Here is a 21,409-nt window from a genome sequence, read left to right on the forward strand (position 1 = left end):
GTTAGCTGGCCCTGATTGTTTCCTGTCTGGAATTTCCCTGTTTTTTTAAGTGTTCCTAATCTACTGTCCTGAGTTTAAAGTTTTTTAAATACTGGGGAGCCAGATTTTGTTCATGTTCTTGGTCTTCTTCTTTCTGTTGAAATTGTTCACCTGCTTGTGGATTTCTGTGTCGTCTGACATGGTGGTTGTGAGAGTGGTCCAGCATTTCTGTGTTCTCAAATACAAATATGCTGTGTCCAGGTTGGTTCATCAAGTGCTCTGCTACGGCTGACTTCTCTGGTTAAAACCCCATTAACAAACTTCAAAATCAGGACACTAAATAAAGAGCAACACTCTGAAAACAGGAAATTTCAGACAGAAAATAATCAGGACCAGCTCACACCTCCCAACAAAGGATACTCCCAGACAGGAAGCAGCCAGGCTTTGAAGCTGCAAGGCCATTCAATGCTAATCAAGATGGCCAATTGCAACATATACACTTGCTTCAAACAGACAAGAGTTCTTTCTCCCACCCTGGACATCATTCCATGTACAGTAGAGTCTCACTTATCCAACATAAATGGGTCAGCAGAACGTTGGATAAGCAAAAATGTTGGATAATAAGGAGGCATGAAGGAAAACATCAAATTACATTATGATTTTACAAATTAAGCACCAAAAGGGTTGTTGTATGTCTTTCGGGTTGTGTGGCCATGTTCCAGAAGTATTCTCTCCTGACGTTTCGCCCACATCTATGGCAGGCATCCTCAGAGGTTGTGAGTTATGCCTCTGAGGATGCCTGCCATAGATGTGGGCAAAATGTCAGGAGAGAATACTTCTGGAACATGGCCACACAGCCCGAAAGACATACAACAACCTTGTGATCCCAGCCATGAAAGCCTTCGACAACACATTAAGCACCAAAACATCATGTTATACAACAAGTCTGCCACTTGTTTGGGAGCGTGGCTGCACTTGTGTTGTTGTTGAGTGTGTTGGCCCGCTGAGTGTTGCTGCCCAGAGAAACAGCTGTGGATCCGGATGGGAGGCAGACTGGGTTGGATAATACAGAACATTGGATAAGCAAGACTCTACTGTGTACATAAATCCCACTTGCCAAGTTTCCAGAAACCCCACAACTTCTGAGGATGCCTGCTATAGATGTGGGTGAAACACACAATACTTCTTGAACATGGCCAGGCAGCCTGGAAAACTCACAGCAACCCAGTGATTGTGGGTGAAGAAGCATCAGGCGAAAATGCTTCTGGAACATGGCCAGGCAGCCCAGGAAACTCCCAGTAACCCAGTAATTCCGGCTCTGAAAGCCTTCAACAACACAATTGTACGTCTCTTTGAAAAGCTTTCATAAGAAGCCATGGTTTTGCTTAGTGTTGGCATGATGCTCCGTGGCCTTCCATGGTTGGGCTGCCCCACCTGAGAAGGCCCTACATGTGGCTTTGGTTCTCTGTTTGGTTCTCATGTTCTTCAGCTGGCCCGTGGCGAGGGCTAGGAGCTTTGGAAAGGCACGAGAAAGCCAGAGGCCAGAAAGTGATGCCCTTGAAGCCCCTCCTGCGGCTGCCTCTGAATGATAAATGCCACCCGCTGCTTTGTTGTCCCTTTCCTTTCAGAGGCTTCCTTCACCAAACATGGTCCCCGGAGAGACTCAACCGGGCGGCTCAGCATCAAGGGCTTTAACCAACCTCTCCCCCTTCTCTCTTCTCCCTGCTTTTAAGTGGAGGATGTTGTTTTTTGAGAGGGTTTGCGTGTGGGGGGTGGTCTTTGCTTCAAGCCATTACCACAGCAATATCGGAGCGGGGGCTCCTGTCACGCCACCGAGAGCTTGAATTTCCTTCCTGGATGCTGCTGGAGCCAAAAGCTTTCACCATAAAATGCAACAACCCTGTGGGGAATTTGGGCTTTTGCTGTGGCTGGGAAAGCGGCAAGTATCATCTGTCCTCCCTCCCTTGTGTTTGTGGATCAAGAAAACACCATCGGCAGCTGGAGCCGGATCCTGCGCTCCTAGGAAAGCACACAGCGGGTGCACCTGCTTTTTACTTACTTACTTACTTACTTACTTAGGCGATCCCTCGTTGTCCGAGGATGATTGTCTTCCAGGTGTAGTATCTTGGTGGTGGATGCATAGGTGACTGTGGAGTCCTATTCTTCCACAGTGAGGGCATCTGTTTCCAGACGTGTTGGCCCCGTTTTCGGAGGCAACCCCTGGCAGTGAGACCAGGGAGAAGCCTGTTGACAGAAACCCAGGCAAGTGATCCACCTGAGCTGCCCATTTTGAGTGAGTCCCTGCTATGGCGAGCATACAGATCAGGCCCAATTGAAATTAGCCAGTAAGCAAGGAAAGAAGGTGATTTTCAGCCAAGGAAGATTTTATTATCTGCAGATAAGATGCTAGCTAGTGATACATTCACAAAGTACATAGCATACTAAATTTGAGGGACTTGGCTCACTGGCCAGCGTGGGCTGGGACAAGGGATAATTAAGTGTCAATGAGTGAGGTTCCTTTTACTAAACCGGAAAAATAACAAAGTGATTGAGGGCATCTCTGGCCTACTCGGGAATGCTATTGTCTTATGGGATGGACATGATCAGGCCCATCAGGGGGCAGATCTGGCGGTTCCAGATCCCAGAGAAACAAAACATCATATATTAACACAATAATGCAAAAAATGACAGAGGATGGGTTTGGCTGTAGATATGCAGATTTCCTTCCAATGCGAGAGGTCCCGTTCATCAAAGGTGTAGGGTGGTGAAATGGGTTCTTCCTCAAGGGCAGTTAGAGGTGATTGCCCTGCCCGAGTAAGCTATTGTGTTGCAATGTCCAGGTGAAGTCCAAGAGATGGGTGAGGCTGGAAACTGATGAGGAAATTCCCAGCTTGGTTTCTTCCCCCAGGCTATGCAATTGTGTGGGATGCAAGACATCTTTGGGTTCAGGAACAAGGTTTCCAAGGGAAGGAATGGGGATCTCAGGAGCATAAAACATTAGGTTAACACAACATATAGGCAAAATAGGAACACATAGGAAAAAACATAGAGTGTTTTGGCCAAATTATATACATCTCCTAGGTCATGAGGCCACTGACATGACTGCATGGACGCCGTTACCTTCCTGTTGGAGCGGTACCTATTGATCTACTCACATTTTTGAACTGCTAGTTTAGCAGAAGCTGCGGCTAACGGCAGGAGCTCAGTCCGCTCCCTGGATTTGAACCACCAACCTTTTGGTCAGCAAGTTCTGCAACTCAGCACTTTAACCCACTGCACTTGTGGGTGGCTTCTGAGATCCTCATCATCCATTTGGGAAGGCAAAACTGGTTGGGTGGCCCAGGACAGTTCTGGGGCCTCCTTCCAACATTGCCGGCCCATGCTTCCCAAAACTGCGCCTGTTGCAACTCTCCTTAATGGCAATTCCATCTATATATATAAATGAGTGATGGCATCACGGCGACCCACAAAACAACAAAACTACAGGCCCCCCAACCTCGAAATTTGACAACACAACCCATCATCCATGCCTCTAGGTTGATACAACAAAAAGAAAAGAAAAATAAAGTCCTACTTAGAGGGAGAGCAATAATTGTTTTTATCCAATTGCTGCCTCTTAGAAGGCTAAGCTCCGCCCACTTGGTCTCCTAGCAACCCACTCAGCCCAGTGTTAATAAAAGAATAAAAATAAAATAAATACAAATAATACAATAAAAATAATTAAAAACGCTAAAAAATTAACACGATAAAATACTATAACAAAATAACTAAAAATAATACAACAAAATAATAAAATATAATAAATAAAAAAGATAAGTTACAATAAAATTAATTTTAAAAATACAAATAACGTCAAATAAAAATTCCACAACAACTTTTAACCAATACCACCACCACTTTGCCACAGCAACGCGTGGCTGGGCACAGCTAGTTTATAATAATTCATTCTGGCCAGCCACCCAAACCAGTGGCGATCACAGTGCTCTTTTTAACAGGTGACGTGGTTAACATGCACCGTGTAATAAGCCCCGGCTACTCAGCATGAATGAAAATTAAACTGTGCTCTGAATTAAATGTCACGGCTGAGATCCCACCTCAGGGTTTCATGGTGTCAAATTATGCAAGGATTGCAAGGCTCAGATAAGCGACAATGCACAAGCAAAGGTACATGCACATCCGGGTGTCATGTGCACTGATGCGCAAGGGCACCACATCTGCCATGCTTCCACAACCTTTAACTGTGCCATTTGCCCAGCAATGAAAATAGTCAAAAGATTCCCCAGAATGGAGCCCTGAATCCCCTGTTCCCGGAAGGCAAATCCAAAACTCTGGGTAAAGGCTCAGATTTCTTCTGCGCCTGAAAGCAAAGCAGGGAAAATAATGAAACCTAGCTGAAGGCGATGTCGAAATGCTCCCAAAACACCACAAAGAGTATTGCTTTCCCTGCAAGGAATCGCATCTGAGGGGGACAATTATGCAGCGTTGATTGACACCAACCAAAAAGGAACGATGCTCCGGGGAAAAGGATGCCGAAGAAGGAAGCGCACTTGTTGAACCGACGTAACGTTTCAGAAAAGTAAATGCAAACAATCATTTCCTGATGCACAATTCTTCCATCTGATGGGGTTGGACATCATTATCAAAAATTATTAATATTATTATTATTGTTATTATTATTGAATCCTAGCACTTGTAGAGACCTCAAAGGCCATCCAGTCCAATCCCTTTCTGCCAGGCAGGAAGATACAATCAAAGCCTTCCTGGCAGATGGCCATTCAGCCTCTGCTTCAAAAACATCCCGAGAAGGAGACTCCATCATCATCATCGTCAAATATTAATATTATTATTATTAGGAGTATTAGTTCTGAATCCTAGCGCTTGTAGATACCCTAAGAGCCATCCAGTCCAACCCCTTTTGGCAAGGTAGGCACAATCAAAGCCCTCCCAACAGATGGACATCCGGCCTCTGCTTCAAAAACATCCAGAGAAGGAGACTCCATCATCATCATTGTCAAAGATTAATATTACTATTATTAGGAGTATTAGTTCTGAATTCTAGCACTTGTAGAGACCCCAAGAGCCATCCAGTCCAATCCCTTTCTTCCAGGCAGGAAGACACAATCAAAGCCTTCCTGGCAGATGGCCATCCGGCCTCTGCTTCAATACCATCCAGAGAAGGACACTCCATCATCATCATCATCATTGTCAAAGATTATTGTTGTTATTGTTGTTGTTGTTGTTGTTGTTGAATCCTAGCACTTGTAGAGACCCCAAGAGCCATCCAGTCCAATCCCTTTCTGCCAGGCAGGAAGACACAATCAAAGCCTTCCTGGCAGATGGCCATCCGGCCTCTGCTTCAATACCATCCAGAGAAGGACACTCCATCATCATCATCATCATTGTCAAAGATTATTGTTGTTATTGTTGTTGTTGTTGTTGTTGTTGAATCCTAGCACTTGTAGAGACCCCAAGAGCCATCCAGTCCAATCCCTTTCTGCCAGGCAGGAAGACACAATCAAAGCCTTCCTGGCAGATGGCCATCCGGCCTCTGCTTCAATACCATCCAGAGAAGGACACTCCATCATCATCATCATCATCATTGTCAAAGATTATTGTTGTTATTGTTGTTGTTGTTGTTGTTGTTGAATCCTAGGACTTGTAGAGACCCCAAGGGCCATCCAGTCCAACCCCTTTCTGCCAGGCAGGAAGACACAATCAAAGCCTTCCTGGCAGATGGCCATCCGGCCTCTGCTTCAATACCATCCAGAGAAGGACACTCCATCATCATCATCATCATTGTCAAAGATTATTGTTGTTGTTGTTGTTGTTGTTGTTGTTGTTATTGAATCCTAGCACTTGTAGAGACCCCAAGGGCCATCCAGTCCAACCCCTTTCTGCCAGGCAGGAAGACACAATCAAAGCCTTCCTGGCAGATGGCCATCCGGCCTCTGCTTCAATACCATCCAGAGAAGGACACTCCATCATCATCATCATCATCATTGTCAAAGATTATTGTTGTTATTGTTGTTGTTGTTGTTGTTGTTGTTGTTGTTGAATCCTAGCACTTGTAGAGACCCCAAGGGCCATCCAGTCCAATCCCTTTCTTCCAGGCAGGAAGACACAATCAAAGCCTTCCTGGCAGATGGCCATCCGGCCTCTGCTTCAATACCATCCAGAGAAGGACACTCCATCATCATCATCATCATTGTCAAAGATTATTGTTGTTATTGTTGTTGTTGTTGTTATTGTTGTTGTTGTTATTATTGAATCCTAGCACTTGTAGAGACCCCAAAGGCTATCCAGTCCAACCCCTTTCTGCAAGGCAGGAAGACACAATCAAAGCCCTACCGACAGATGGCCATCCGGCCTCTGCTTCAAAACATCCAGAGAAGGAGACCCCATCATCATTATCAAAGATTATTAATATTATTATTATTGTTATTATTATTGAATCCTAGTGCTTGTAGAGACCCCAAAGGCCATCCAGTCCAATCCCTTTCTGCCAGGCAGGAAGACACAATCAAAACCCTCCCGGCAGATGGCCATCCGGCCTCTGCTTCAAAACATCCCGAGAAGGAGACCCCATCATCATCATTATCAAAGATTATTAATATTATTATTATTGTTATTATTATTGAATCCTAGTGCTTGTAGAGACCCCAAAGGCCATCCAGTCCAACCCCTTTCTGCCAGGCAGGAAGACACAATCAAAGCCCTCCCGGCAGATGTTTCAAAACATCCAGAGAGTGAGACTCCACTCCACAGGGGTTTGTGGGGCTTCAGAGCCTGGTTTCCTTCTTCTCTGGCTGCTCCTTTGGGATGATTCAAGCCGAGCAACAACATTCCGGCTATCAATTAATTAATCAACTACCTACCTCCCCCCCCTTTTTTTCCTGGTGCATTTGCTCGGTAATTAAAAGCCAAGACAACCCCATAAAAGACATAATTCAAGAGCGCAACGCCAGAGACAAGGCTCGGCACATAACAACATTAGGGAACCGCGCAGTTCATCAATAGTTAATTGCTCAAACAATGCGCTGTTGTTGTTATTTGTCCTGGGCCTTTCGTGGGCTGCCTTGGTTCTCCTTCACGTGTCCTCCCGTCTTTCCGGCTCCGAGATGGAGAAGGGGTCCGGCTTCCCTTCCCCGGGGAGATGGGCCCACATTTGTCTCCATTAGCAGAAGAAATCGGAAGACTGTCTGGAATAAAGGAGGCCACGGATCAGGCACTGGCCAGAGAAGATGCTCCGTCAGGAGAGAATGCTTCTAGAACATGGCCATACATCCTGGAAAACTCACAACTACCAGATTATTTCTAATCTCCCTTTTTTGGGCAAGGTTCTGGAGTGAGTTCTGCCAATCTAGCAGTTCTAAAACATGCAAATGTGAGTAGATCAATAGGTACTGCTCCGGCGGGAAGGTAATGGAACTCCATGCAGTCATGACCTTGGAGGTGTCTATGGACAATGCCGGCTCTTTGGCTTAGAAATGGAGATGAGCAACAACCCTCAGAGTCGGACACAACTAGACTTAATGTCAGGGAAAACCTTTACCTTTAATTTATTATTATTATTATTATTATTATTATTATTATTATTATTTTATTATGACACAGCAAACAAGATTATTATTATTATTATTATTATTATTATTATTATTATTATTATTATTATTATATTATGACACAGCAAACAAGATAGATATGCTGGGTTTCGTATCACAAAATCACAAGTCAAACACTTCCCAAGTGTATTATTATTATTATTATTATTATTATTATTATTATTATTATATTATGACACAGCAAACAAGATAGATATGCTGGGTTTCGTATCACAAAATCACAAGTCAAACACTTCCCAAGTGTATTATTATTATTATTATTATTATTATTATTATTATTATTATTATTATTTTATTATGACACAGCAAACAAGATAGATATGCTGGGTTTCGTATCACAAAATCACAAGTCAAACACTTCCCAAGTGTCTAGGACTGTGCAATGTATTATTATTATTATTATTATTATTATTATTATTATTATTATTATTATATTATAACACAGCAAACAAGATAGATATGCTGGATTTCGTTTCACAAAACCACAAGTCGAACACTTCCCAAGTGTATTATTATTATTATTATTATTATTATTATTATTATTATTATTATTATTTTATTATGACACAGCAAACAAGATAGATATGCTGGATTTCGTTTCACAAAACCACAAGTCGAACACTTCCCAAGTGTCTAGGACTGTGTGATGTATTATTATTATTATTATTATTATTATTATTATTATTATATTATATTATATTATAACACAGCAAACAAGATAGATATGCTGGGTTTCGTATCACAAAATCACAAGTCGAACACTTCCCAAGTGTATTATTATTATTATTATTATTATTATTATTTTATTATGACACAGCAAACAAGATAGACATGCTGGATTTCGTTTCACAAAACCACAAGTCGAACACTTCCCAAGTGTCTAGGACTGTGTGATGTATTATTATTATTATTATTATTATTATTATTATATTATATTATATTATAACACAGCAAACAAGATAGATATGCTGGGTTTCGTATCACAAAATCACAAGTCGAACACTTCCCAAGTGTATTATTATTATTATTATTATTATTATTATTATTATTTTATTATGACACAGCAAACAAGATAGATATGCTGGATTTCGTTTCACAAAATCACAAGTCGAACACTTCCCAAGTGTCTAGGACTGTGTGATGTATTTTCGGATGATGTGTGCAGATCCCAGTCAGGTGGCCTTTTGCAGTTGGCAGATCGTGATTTTGTCAATGTCTATTGTTTCCAAATGCCGGCTGAGATCTTTTGGCACGGCACCCAATGTGCCCATCACCACTGGGACCACCTGCGCTGGTTTCTACCAGAGTCTTTGAAGTTCAATCTTGAGGTCCTGAGAGCGGCTGAGTTTTTCCTGTTGTTTTTTTCAATGCGGCTGTCACCTGGGATGGCGACATCCATGATCCAACCCTTTTTCTTTTCCACAACTGTGATGTCTGGTGTGTTGTGTTCCAGAACTTTGTCAGTCTGGATTCGGAAGTCCCACAGTATCTTTGCGTGCTCATTTTCCAATACTTTTGCTTATTATTATTATTAGTTTGGCCTTTGCTTCCCAAATAAGCACAGAACATGAACAGTGGTTTCCGATTCCCTTTCAAAGATTACTTTTCAGGTAACATTCGTGACATTTTGACAATAATTTTCCAGGGTGAATAATACTATCAGTCCTTAGGTTTTTTTTTTCCTACCAAGGAAGTAACGGGAAAATAATGGAACAAGTCATTTAACAAGTTCCTTCCCCTAGTCTGCTTTCTAAACGCTGCAAGTAACAATTACTTTTTAAAAATGCTCTAAAAAAGGCTTTGCGTGAATGCCAGCCTCTTGCAGAGTTCCTGAGTTCATCTGGAGGGCGGTGAGGCCTCTGTGTTTTCTTTTAATGTAGAGCTGGTTGTTTTCTTCCATTTAATCTTGCAGTTTAATCCTTCCGCGTTCAACGTTTAAGGTCTTAATTTATTCCTGGTGCCTTTGCAATGTTCGTCGCATTCTGCCGCCTTGGAATTGTTTTGCCACTTCATTCCGCCCGAGCCTTTTGTGATCCACAGATTCAAGCAAGATCTGCAACATCAGTGCAAGGAAGACCCAGCTTGTTTGTCAATATCTTTGCATTTCTTCGTCCCCATTAAGGGCTTCCCAAGCACCTCTTGCCATCCGGACTCATTACCAGAGATCTGGAAGGACAATAGCAAACCCCATTCCAATCAGAGGACTCCTGTAATAAGTCTTTCGCTGAAAAGGTTGCCCTGAATCAACCGTGTTTCGTGCCGTTTTTGTTATTCATTCTGGAGAGGTTTAACAAGGGATTTGCTTTTGGACCCTGTGTGTTTCTATGGTATGAGTTGCAAATGAAGGCCAGATGCAGCATTTTGGTGGAGTTTTGCAGCAAGGAGAATTTCCACTCATAGATTCATACCCTGTTTCCCCTAAAATAAGACATCCCCAGAAAATAAGACCTAGTAGAGATTTTGCTGAATTGCTAAATATAAGACCTCCCCTGAAAGTAAGACCTAGCAAAGGTTTTGTTTGGAAGCATGCCCAACGAACAGAACATGAGAGCATGCAGGATCGGTAAATGTACGTACCATAGAGTGGTGTACATGGAAATATTGGTAGTAACAAGAAATTCGTGATAGGATTCACTGTTTGTCTGGTTATGCTGGTTTGTGATGACAACTGCTGTGCAGTATATAATAAATGTGCATTTTTTGTTCAACAATAAAAGTGAATTTTTCTTCATGGAAAAATAAGACATCCCCTGAAAATAAGACCTAGAGCATCTTTGGGAGCAAAAATTAATATAAAACTATCTTATTTTCGAGGAAACATGGTAGAATAACAGAGCTGAAACCACATAGGCCATCTCATCCAACCCCCTGCCATGTAGGAAAAGCACAATCAAAGCACCCCAACAGATGGCCATTTGCCCTCCAAAGAAGGAGTTTCCATCAGACTTCCACAGCTGAACAGCTTTCTTATTGTTGGGAATAATCCTGGACTACTCAAGTCTAGATGTAGTCAGATAGATGATAGATTGAGGGAATCCTTTCCCTGTTTCCAAAGCATGCCTAGATAGGCTTTACTGTGTTTCCATCTATCCTGTTTACGTCACATCCCTTACTTTGAAGTTAGTAGAAATGTGAATCTCTAGGGACACTAACTTCCAATTGGTCAGAATGTCTTTTATGGCCCCAATAAACTGGACCATGAGGTTGGAACCATTTTGGTTCTATCTTCTCCCCTTGTTCTTCTAGCTAACAAGAAGCATCTCACTGTCTCTCCTGGCAAGATGTAACTATTTAGATGTTTGTTATTTTTCCTTTCTTATTTTTCCTTAGAAACCAGTCTAGAGTAGACTAGACAGCTCCCAAGCCTTTCTATCTACAATGGAGTTCTTTTTACCTGAATAAATACTTTTTGAACTTTTACTGTGACTCTGCAGTCCATTGCAATCCTAAATGATCAAAGGCTTCTCTTGCTCGCCCCGTGTAAGTAACTGTTGCATTTGAAAGCTTTTGCTTTTGCTCCTCTGCTGATTTTTGGTGGAATCTCCCACAGAGAGGGTTAAATTAAGTCTAACCGCTCCGAGATTACCACAACACTTACAATCAGGAAAAATGTATTTCTTACAGGGAAAACCAGCTGATCCCTAATCCATAGTGGAAGCTCCTTCTTTGGGCGCTTTCAAACAGATTTTACGAGATGCCTCTGTCGTGTCACCATGGCTGGCTACAAAGGCATCATAGAGCCCCAAATCTTCAAAAATGATTAACTGCATGGCCAACATGGAGTTGTGTGACCATTTCATATATCTTATCTTGCTAATTTGCCAAATGTTTCTTGTGTGCAGAACATAGTCAATGCAGTGGGTAGGTTCTTCTGCAGGATCTCAAGATGCCAAAGAAAGATTCTTGGGCTTTGAAACAGAAAAGTGCTTTGAAGAGTTAAAACCCAGCCATCCAACCCTTCATTTTTTCCATAGGAATCAGTGGAAACCATGCAAAGAAGCATGCCCACTCTGTTGCCCCTTTGTATTGTTTCAGACTCAATAATTCAGGACCATTAGATGTCAAGCAAGAAGAAGATCAGCTTGGGCCTCCAAGGGGGAAATCTTCACTGTAAAGACTGGCAGACAACAAGGTTTCTTTTCTTCAGCCGCTCCTCCCCATAGCTCTGAACATGCTCTTTTTCTGTGTCTCAATGGGACGTTGTGCTACGGCATCTCTGGAGTCAGTTGTGGAGGAAAAAAGGGAATTCTAGTTCCCTTAGTTGAGATTTGTCTCTTGGAAGGGTTTGGCTCCGAGGAAGACAGCAATGGATCATAGAATCATAGAATCATAGAATAGTAGAGTTGGAAGAGACCACATGGGCCATCTAGTCCAACCCCCTGCTAAGAAGCAGGAAATCGCATTCAAAGCAGCCCCGACAGATGGCCATCCAGCCTCTGCTTAAAAGCCTCCAAGGAAGGAGCCTCCACCACGGCCCCAGGGAGAGAGTTCCACTGCTGAACAGCCCTTCTCACAGTGAGGAAGTTCTTCCTGATGTCCAGACAGAATCTCCTTCCTTCCCTGTAGTTTGAAGCCCTTGTTCCCTTGTGTCCTAGTCTGCAGGGCAGCAGAAAACAAGCTCCCTCCCTCCTCCCTATGACTTCCCTTCACGTATTTGTACATGGCTATCATGTCTCCTCTCAGCCTTCTCTTCTGCAGGCTAAACATGCCCAGCTCTTTAAGCCGCTCCTCATAGGGCTTGTTCTCCAGACCCTTCATCATTTTAGTCTCCCTCTTCCTCTGGACGCTTTCCAGCTTGTCAACATCTCCCTTCAACTGTGGTGCCCAGAATGGGACGCAGTGTGATTCCAGGTGTGGTCTGACCAAGGCAGAATAGAATAAGGGGGAGCAGGACTTCCCTGGATCTAGACGCTATTCCCCTCTTGATGCAGGACAGAATCCCGTTGGCTTTCTTAGCTGCCGCATCACATTCCTGGCTCATGTTCCCCTTCCTCCCCACGAGGACTCCAAGGTCTTTTTCGCACACACTGCTGTCAAGCCAGGCATCGTCCCCCATTCTGTCTCTTTGATTTCCATTTTTTCTGCCGAAGTGAAGTATCTTGCATTTGTCCCTGTTGAACTTCATTTTGTTAGTTTCGGCCAATCATCTCTCTAGTCTGTCAAGATCGTTTTGAATTCTGCTCCTGTCTTCTGGAGTGTTAGCTATCCCTCCCAGTTTTGTGTCGTCTGCAAACTTGATGATCGTGCCTTCTGACCCTTCGTCTAAGTCGTTAATAAAGATGTTGAACAGAACCGGGCCCAGGACGGAGCCCTGTTTGTGGCACTCCACTTGTCACTTCTTTCCATGATGAAGACGACGCATTGGTGAGAATCACCCTTTGGGTTCGTTCGCTTAGCCAATTACAGATCCACCTCACCGTTTGTCTAGCCCAGGGGTCCCCAAACTAAGGCCCGGGGGCCGGATGCGGCCCTCCAAGGTGATTTACCTGGCCCCCACCCTCAGTTTTATAATATATTTTTATATCATTATATATATTTTTTATATATTTTCTCCATACCTCACAACCTCTGAGGATGCCTGCCATAGATGTGGGCGAAACGACAGGAGAGAATGCTTCTGGAACATGGCCACACAGCCCGAAAGACATACAACAACCCTGTGATCCCGGCCATGAAAGCCTTCGACAACATATTTTTATATCAGTTTTAATAATATAATATATTGTATATACATATAATATTGATAAAAATATTATAATGTTATACAATATAATACAGTACTAATAATAATACCATATAATAATATTAATTATATGTTATATATTACATATATACCAGTATAGTGGTATAGTTCAATATAGTAATATATAATGCTAATATTGTGCTATGCTAATAATATCATATATCAGGGGTCCCCAAACTAAGGCCCGGGGGCCGGATGCGGCCCTCCGAGGTCATTTACCTGGCCCCCGCCCTCAGTTTTATAATATAATATATTGTATATACATATAATACATATAATATTGATAATAATATTATAATGTAATTCAATATAACACGAATAATAATACCATATAATAATATTAATTATATATTCTATATTACATATAATATTACTAATAGTATTACAGTATAGTGGTATAGTTCAATATAGTAATATATAAAGCTAATATTGTGCTATGCTAATAATATAATATATTGTATGTACATATAACTTGTAAGCCACTCTGAGTCTCCTTTGGGTGAGAAGGGTGTGATACAAATGTAATAAATAAATGCAGTAAATAATAAATAAATAAATAAATAAATAAATAAATTTTAGACTTCGGCTCACCCAAAGTCTGAAATGACTTGAAGGCACACAACAACAACAACAACAACAACAACAACCCTAATTAACTTGACTATCTCACTGGCCAGAAGCAGGGCCACACTTCCCATTGAAATCCTGATAAATGTATGTTGGTTAAAATTGTTTTTTTAAAAAAATATTGTATTGTTCTTTCGTTGTTGTTGTTGTTGTTTTTGTTGTTTTTGCACTACAAATAAGACATATGCAGTGTGCATCGGAATTTGTTTGTATTTTTTTTTTCAAATGATAATCCGGCCCCTCAACAGTCTGAAGGATTGTGGACCGGCCCTCGGCTTAAAAAGTTTGGGGACCCCTGGTCTAGCCCACAGGAGCAGGAGTTCAGCACCTCAGACAGCTCCACATGCACAATTCACAAGTCAATGTCTTGTCGAAGGCTTTCTTGGCCGGGATCACAGGGTTGCTGTATGTTTTCCCGGCTGTATGGCCATGTTTCAGAAGCATTCTCTCCTGACGTTTCACACACATCTATGGCAGGCATTCTCAGAGGTAGTGAGGTCTGTTGGAAACTATGCCAGTGGGGTTTATATATCTGTGGAATTATGTCCAGGGTGGGAGAAAGAACAAACTCTGGTCTGCCTGCGGCAAGTGTGAATGTTGCAACTGGCCAGCTTGATTAGCATTGAATGGCCTTGCAGCTTCAATGCCAATCAAGCTGGCCAACTGCAACAGACCTCACAACTTTTGAGGATGCCTGCCACAGATATAGGCGAAACGTCAGAAGAGACGTTTCTGGAACATGGCCATACAGCCCAGAAAACTCACAGTAACCCAGTGATTCTGGCCATGAAAGCTTTCAACATCATCAGTCGAGATAGAATCAGTGTGAAATTAGTCCTCTACCTCTCCAAAAGCTAAAGTGCAGATGTAGTTTTTTGACTGGCACAGCGGGTTAAACCACTGAGCTGCTGAACTTGCCGACTGAAAGGTATGGAGAAACTAAGCAAGGAAGGTTTATATATATACTATCAGTAACATGCTTTGCTAATTATATATATGTGTGTGTGTGTGTATGTACACACACATGCATATATACATATATAATTTACAATAATATATATTATTATTATATATTGTATATGCACATAATATTAATAATATTATTTTGTAATAAAATATAACACTAATAATACAATATTATAATATTAATTATAAATTATGTATTACATGTAATACTGTTAATAATATTACAATATATAGATATAGTACCATATGGTAATTTATTGCCAGTATTGTGCTATGCTAATAATATAATATTGTATATAAATTTAATTTGTAAGCCGCTCTGAGTCCCCTTTGGGGTGAGAAGGGCGGGATATAAATATATTAAATAAATAAATAAGATATAATAATATTAATTATATATTATATATTACATGTAATATTATTAATAATATTACAATATATAGATATAGTACCATATGGTAATTTATTGCTGGTATTGTACTATGCTAATAATATAATATTGTATGTAAATTTAATTTGTAAGCCGCTCTGAGTCCCCTTCGGGGTGAGAAGGGTGGGATATAAATGTAGTAAATAAATAAATAAGATATAATAATATTAATTATATATTATATATTACATGTAATATTATTAATAATATTACAATATATAGATATAGTACCATATGGTAATTTATTGCCGGTATTGTACTATGCTAATAATATAATATTGTATGTAAATTTAATTTGTAAGCCGCTCTGAGTCCCCTTCGGGGTGAGAAGGGTGGGATATAAATGTAGTAAATAAATAAATAAGATATAATAATATTAATTATATATTATATATTACATGTAATATTATTAATAATATTACAATATATAGATATAGTACCATATGGTAATTTATTGCCGGTATTGTACTATGCTAATAATATAATATTGTATGTAAATTTAATTTGTAAGCCGCTCTGAGTCCCCTTCGGGGTGAGAAGGGTGGGATATAAATATATTAAATAAATAAATAAGATATAATAATATTAATTATATATTATATATTACATGTAATATTATTAATAATATTACAATATATAGATATAGTACCATATGGTAATTTATTGCCGGTATTGTACTATGCTAATAATATAATATTGTATGTAAATTTAATTTGTAAGCCGCTCTGAGTCCCCTTCGGGGTGAGAAGGGTGGGATATAAATGTAGTAAATAAATAAATAAGATATAATAATATTAATTATATATTATATATTACATGTAATATTATTAATAATATTACAATATATAGATATAGTACCATATGGTAATTTATTGCCGGTATTGTACTATGCTAATAATATAATATTGTATGTAAATTTAATTTGTAAGCCGCTCTGAGTCCCCTTCGGGGTGAGAAGGGTGGGATATAAATGTAGTAAATAAATAAATATCTGTGGAAAGTCCAGGGTGAGAGAAGAACTCTTTGTCTGTTGGAGGCCAGTGTGAATGTTGTAGTTAATCGCCTTAATTAGCATTGAATAGCTTCATCTCCTGGCTTCTTCCTGCCTGGGGGCATCCTTTGTTCAGAGTCGTTAGCTGCCCCTGGTTGATTCATGTCTGGAACTCCTCTGTTTCAGAGTGTTGCTTCTTATTTACTGTTCTGAGTTTTTTTTTTTAATACTGGTAGCCAGATTTTGTTCATTTTCATGTTGAAGTTGTCCGTTGAAATTCACAAGCATGTGGTGGCAACTTGCTTATTTCCCTCCACTCCATTCACCTAGGATGAGTCCTGGGATGATCCTTCCTGTGCTGGGCTCCTTCTTTGCCTAGAATTCCCCCCCCCCCCTCCGCTCCCTCCTCCTCTTCTCGGCGAGTGCTGAATATTTGACGAAGGCTAAAATAACAATAAACTGCATTAAAGCTGAGCTGATGGAGCCCTGGAGAGCATTTCAGCTCTGGAGATATTGCACAGCCATCCTCCTGCCTCAATTATGGAAATACCATTAACGGTATCAGCCTGACCCTAATGATGACTAAGAGGGAAAGAGAAGGACTGCTGGAAAATGTTGAGCGAAGGAGGGAAAGCGGGGAGGAGGAGGGATGGAACGAGAAGACGGAGGAGGGGAAGAGAGAAGAAAGAGCCAAGGAAGGAAGGAAGGGTCTCTTTAGTTACCTTCCACCAGAGCGGTACCTATTGATCTACTCACATTTACATTCTTGAGTATAAGCTGATCCAAATATAAGCCAACCAGGACCCTCACCCGAGTATAAGCCGAGGGGGGCTTTTTCAGTCTTAAAAAAGGGCTGCTTCTAATATTATAACTGTTAATAAAAATACCTCTAAGTGAAACATCTTTTGTAACCACCAAGCTTGTGCCTGAATAAACTTGATATTGTTCTTTTGACATCAAAGCCTCTGTCGTCTATAGACTCCCTCAGCACAATTGAGCTATAATTTTAACACCGAATAAAGTAAAAGGCTTCCTCTGAGCTATTGGGTGGTTCAGCACTTTCATAATCTAAAGGTTTCTCTCCACACAGTGGTGGCTGCATTTCCACTCCGTCCGTCTATCCAGTGACTTCAAACCGCAGTCACCCCTGTGATATGCTATCACAGAATCTCTGTGCCTTTCCGGGACACAGACTACATTAAATAAGACACCAAACTTATTTCCACTAATTGGTGGCAGTTATCTTTTATTATTTGGGATATCTATTTGTTATTCACTGGGTCTTCTAGGCTACTCTCCTTTACAAACGGCCCCTCCTGAGCTCTTGCAATATGGGCAGCAGCAGCCCCCTCCCCAAGGAGAGCAATCTTGTGCCACTTTCCCACCAGACGGACGGTGGGAACCTTTGTCGTCCCCGGATTCCTCCGCAAAAGCTGGAGCCACCTGGCTCGTCTCCCGCGGGAATGTTTTGCATGTTTCCGTCTCCGTGTTCCACGCTGTTGTACAAAACTAAAGCAAATTATGTAAATGGAGGCACTTTCGCTCGTACACACAACCTGTCAGGCGCTTTGTGCAAATATCGCTCGGCAGCCGCCGCCTCCGCAGACACCCACCTGCGATGCCTTTGCCGGCAAAACCCTCGATGGCACAGAGATGCAGGCTTCAGGCCCAGTCTTTTCAAAAAAGTGGCCTCGCTAAGCAGAAAAGCAGCCTCTTGGGACCACCCGAATGTATTGGAAGTCAAGGAAAAACATCCAGAAGGACACAGACGCCCAAAGGATGTGCATGACTGACGGCTAAGGGGACTGAAAAGATAGAGATAGTAGTCAGGGAGATTACTTAGGGTGCATCTATTTTGTAAAATTAATATATAAGCATAGAATCCTAGAGTTGGAAGACACCTGCCTGCTATGAAGGAAAAGCACAATCAAAGCCCTACTGACAGATGGCCAGACTCAGCCTCCAAAAAAGGAGCCTCCACTACTTTTAACGGCTGTGGCCCAATAATATGGGACTTCAAATGGGTCCCGACTGCATTTATTCTCCAGTGCAGATGCATCCAGAGAAGGGTATGGACCTTGGGAAATTATGATTCCCAGGACTGCACAGCATGGAGACTAATAATAATAATAATAATAATAATAATAATAATAATAATAATAATAATAATAAATCCAGCATATCTATCTTGTTTGCTGTGCCATACAACGTTGTTGTGTTGATAATAATAATAATAATAATAATAATAATAATAATAATAATAATAATAATAATGCAAAGTGAAGAACCTGCTTTGATTGAAGTCAAAAATCAGAAACTTCTCAAAGCACAGCAGAAAAAAAACAGTACAAGAAAACCGCACTACAAACTAGAGCTGACAGCTGGCACAACAAAACATTGCATGGAAAGTTCCTTGACAAAATTGAAGGAAAAGCTGAGAAGGAGAAGACCTGGCTCTGGCTCACGAATGGGACCCTGAAGAAGGAGACACAAGGCCTGATCCTTGCAGCCCAGGAGCAAGACATCAGGACAAAGGCAATTAATAATAATAATAATAATAATAATAATAGAAGACCTGGCTCTGGCTCACGAATGGGACCCTGAAGAAGGAGACAGAAGGCCTGATCCTTGCAGCCCAGGAGCAAGACATCAGGACAAAGGCCATTAATAATAATAATAATAATAATAATAATAGAAGACCTGGCTCTGGCTCACGAATGGGACCCTGAAGAAGGAGACAGAAGGCCTGATCCTTGCAGCCCAGGAGCAAGACATCAGGACAAAGGCAATTAATAATAATAATAATAATAATAATAATAATAATAATAATAATAATAATAGAAGACCTGGCTCTGGCTCACAAATGGGACCCTGAAGAAGGAGACAGAAGGCCTGATCCTTGCAGCCCAGGAGCAAGACATCAGGACAAAGGCAATTAATAATAATAATAATAATAATAATAATAATAATAATAATAATAATAGAAGACCTGGCTCTGGCTCACAAATGGGACCCTGAAGAAGGAGACAGAAGGCCTGATCCTTGCAGCCCAGGAGCAAGACATCAGGACAAAGGCAATTAATAATAATAATAATAATAATAATAATAATAATAGAAGACCTGGCTCTGGCTCACGAATGGGACCCTGAAGAAGGAGACAGAAGGCCTGATCCTTGCAGCCCAGGAGGAAGACATCAGGACAAAGGCAATTAATAATAATAATAATAATAATAATAATAATAATAATAATAATAGAAGACCTGGCTCTGGCTCACAAATGGGACCCTGAAGAAGGAGACAGAAGGCCTGATCCTTGCAGCCCAGGAGCAAGACATCAGGACAAAGGCCATTAATAATAATAATAATAATAATAATAATAATAGAAGACCTGGCTCTGGCTCACGAATGGGACCCTGAAGAAGGAGACAGAAGGCCTGATCCTTGCAGCCCAGGAGCAAGACATCAGGACAAAGGCAATTAATAATAATAATAATAATAATAATAATAATAATAGAAGACCTGGCTCTGGCTCACGAATGGGACCCTGAAGAAGGAGACAGAAGGCCTGATCCTTGCAGCCCAGGAGCAAGACATCAGGACAAAGGCAATTCAGGCCAAGATCGAAAAATCAGCTGATGACCCAAAATGCAGACTCTGCAAGGAAGCTGACAAAACCATGGATCATATCCTCAGCTGCTGTAAGAAAATCGCACAGACAGACTACAAACAGAGGCGGAGTTATTGAGGAGTTATTATTATTATTATTAAAATGGGTCCCAACTGCTTAAGCGGCTGAGAGGCAAAAGGAAAGGGCCCGAGGCTGTTAGGAATGGTGGGAGTTGGAGTCCAAAACACCTGGTGGGAGGGCCACAGTTTGCCCAGGTGTCAAAGGGATGACTTCATGAGTTCTTGGACGGGCCCGAGGGGCAAAAGGAAAGGGCCCGAGGCTGTTAGGAATGGTGGGAGTTGGAACCCAAAACACCTCGAGGGCCCAAGTTTGCCCATGCCTGTGCTAATGTCTCCCTGTATCCAACCCAACTTTGTTCCTTTTAATACACTAATAAAATACTGCCAAGGGTCAAGTGTGGCCTTTCTCAACCAGCTCTATAAAGTTTCTAAGTTTTTAAACTGCTGAATATATATAGGCCTGTTCCAGAAGCAGCTGAGTCCAAGCAACTTTCGTTTATGACATGAAGCCAAGGCCAAATTTGGGGAGCGAATGGTTTTCGGAGGAAGCAGAAAGGCTTGGCAGCGGGAATTTACTGCCTGTCTTCACTAAAGGAATATAGTGAGACGGGAGAAGGATCTTGGCAGGAAAAGCCCTGTCCGTATCTGGGAAAGGGTTTGGGGATAATCTGAACGCATCTGGCGACTGGTGCCGAACCAAAGGAGAATTCCTTCCAGTTGATGGCAATTATAGACTTCAAATGGCACATCATAATGTCTAATAAACCGATTTGTACAAGGCAGCCTATTTACACTGCGTGTGGGGGAGGTCTGACAAGGTCTGATGTGAAGCAGAGTCTGGAAACTTATTGACTGTAACAACTCTTGTTATAATGTTAGGCGGAATAAACCGCATTAAAGAAAGACACGGAGCCGCGCCACATGGCCCTCGTCCTGGAATCTCTCCAGCGTTTTAAAGAGGAACACACAGGCCGGGGCCAAAAATTGAATCATGGCGGCTCTTAAAACTTCTTCCTGAGCTCCCTCCACTTAGCTCTCAAAGCCAAACTTAAGGGAAACAGGATGCATTTTAATGCACGGATCCGGGGAGGGTTTGGCACATTCGTGACTCAGAAAATTAGAGAAGGAACCTCTTCTCATTGAAAGCATAGGCTGGAAAGTCGGCCAGAGTTGTGCCCACACTGAAGGCTTTATGGTGGTTTGATACCACTTCAACTTCTGTAGTGACGGATACTATTTGTATCTGGAATTGTGTCGCACTCCTGTGAGTTTCCAGCGGAAGCAACGAAGCATTTTTGGGTGATTCTCCACTGTAGAACAAATACAGTTTGATGCTACTTTGACTGCCATGGCTCAAGGTATGG

The sequence above is a fragment of the Anolis carolinensis genome, unplaced genomic scaffold (assembly GCF_035594765.1).
Source record: "Anolis carolinensis isolate JA03-04 unplaced genomic scaffold, rAnoCar3.1.pri scaffold_8, whole genome shotgun sequence".
Lineage (NCBI taxonomy): Eukaryota > Metazoa > Chordata > Lepidosauria > Squamata > Dactyloidae > Anolis > Anolis carolinensis.